We start from the raw sequence: 2301 nt of genomic DNA on the forward strand, positions 1-2301 counted from the left end.
AGGAGGTCAGATCCGTAGTGCGTTTTCTTTTCTGACTCAGCCGGTGGACCCCAAACTTTTTGCACACGCACGCATCATCACGTCCATCATGCCTGCAAGTTTTCATGATTTTTCGACACCGTACGAATTTCTTAAGATTTTCCCTGTGAAAATCACCGAAAACACTGACCGGGCGTGACGCAACGTGCGTTTGGTGCCCGAATTCGTTCTAATCTTGCGTGGGGTCCTACGATGGGCATGCCCACTACCTGCCAAAATTGGGAGACGTTTCATGCATGCCACCTCGTACCACCTATGCAACCAACACTGATCGGATATGAAGGAGGTCAGCTCCGTAGTGCGTTGGCCGGCCCAGCGACGGTGCGCCACGGGTTGCGTGGGCCGGCCCACTAACTGTGCCGGTGGTGGGGGGCGGGGCAGGGCAGCGGGGGTCAGGACTAAAGTTTAGTCCCACCTCGCCCGCCGAAGGACGCGACGACCGGCTTATATACCTCCCTCCCCCAACCCTGTCGAACTCAACTGAAAAATTCCTCCTGCCACTGCCCCGTTGTGACCGTCCTGCAGGCTGTAACAGGGCCAAAAGGCCGGCCCTTTCGCCTCCCGGCTTGATCGGGCCGGAGCGATTACGTCTAGTTGCGGCATGCAAGGATGGTTGGGCCTTTTTTCTGCCTCACTTCTTTCTTGTCTCTTATGAGTCACAATAACGTTATTACTACATATTTTTTTGTTTCATTTTGTCACTGCGTGCACTTTTTAACAAATAATATTCTATATTCAATAATCTTTCTTTATAATTATGGAACATTTTTTAAACGGTAACAAAATGTATATAACAGTACAAAACGTTGAATATATGTATAATTATTAAGGGTGTTTTCTGAATAATTAGTTATAGCAAATAACTCATTATTATTTCTGAATAAACTAAAAAATGTTAGGCATCAACGAAAAACTCATAAACAATTATAACAAAAAATCTCATTAATATTTTTGACTCAAATAACAATAGTGAAGTTTTCATATGTGTAATTTAAATAGTAACTAATTTCTTGATTAAATAATTTTTTTAAAATTATGGAACATTTTGTAACCAAAAAATTAAATAATCAACATTACATAAATATGAAAAATATAATTACTAATATAATATAACTACTTAATAAATTCTATATTAAGTACTATTTTTAATAATTGTGAAAAATTTATTAAACGTTAACGAAAGTCATAAATAACTAAAAAACTTAACACTATTAAAAAACAAAACTAGAAACAAATCCTCGACGGTGCGCGTTGGCCGGCCCAGCGACGGTGCGCCACGGGTCGCGTGGGCCAGCCCACTGACTGTGCCGGTGGGGGGAGGGCAGGGCGGCAGGGGTCAGGACTAAAGTTTAGTCCCACCTCGCCCGCCGAACGACGCCGCGTGACCGACTTATATACCTCCCTTCCCCAGCCCTTTCAAACTCAACTGGAAAAATTCCTCCCGTCACTGCCCCGTTGTGATCGTCCTGTGGGCCGTGACAGGCTGGACCGATTAGGCCTATCGCGGCCTGCGAGGATGGTTGGGCCATTTTTTGTCTAATTTTTTTTGCCTCCTAGTCACGGCGCAAGGAGAGGAGGCGAGGGGCGGGCGCTAGTTTAGTCCCACCTCACGCGCCGAGAGACGCCACGACCTGCTTATATACCCGCGTTCGTCCACTTTGCTATATAAGACAGTTAGTAATAATATGAATTGACTTTGCATTGCCAGTGGCGGCACTGCCGTACTGCCTGGGCAGTGCAAGCTCGGCTTACACTGCCCGGGAAGTTCGGCAAAGCTGCCAGTTGCAGTGTAAACTCAAATCACATCATTACTATCTGTCTTATTTTTTATCGTTTGCCACACTACACAAATTTAGTGTCATTCCGTTCGAAAATGCGTTTTTTGACATCCTTCAAATGAACCCATATTTTTTTCATAGTGTTCCACCATCATGACTAGAATGCATGACAAGTTTCGAGGCTTTTTGCCACTTTATGAATTTTCTATAATTTTTTTGGTCAAAACACCACATAGCACACCCCGGACGTGACACAACATGTTTTTGATGTCCAAATACGTTCAATTCTTGGATTGAGTATGGGGGTGGCCATACCAACTCACTTGCAAAATTTGTGGTCATTCCGAATATGTCAAAAAATTGACCTCCTTCTCCGGAGATCGTTCGGGTAGGACCGAAGGCTCCATCCGAAAGGAGTTTTTTTCCGACATCCTTCAAATGAACCCAAATTTTTTTCATAGTGTTTCACCATCATGACTAGGAT

This window comes from Triticum aestivum, chromosome 6B (assembly GCF_018294505.1).
Source record: "Triticum aestivum cultivar Chinese Spring chromosome 6B, IWGSC CS RefSeq v2.1, whole genome shotgun sequence".
Lineage (NCBI taxonomy): Eukaryota > Viridiplantae > Streptophyta > Magnoliopsida > Poales > Poaceae > Triticum > Triticum aestivum.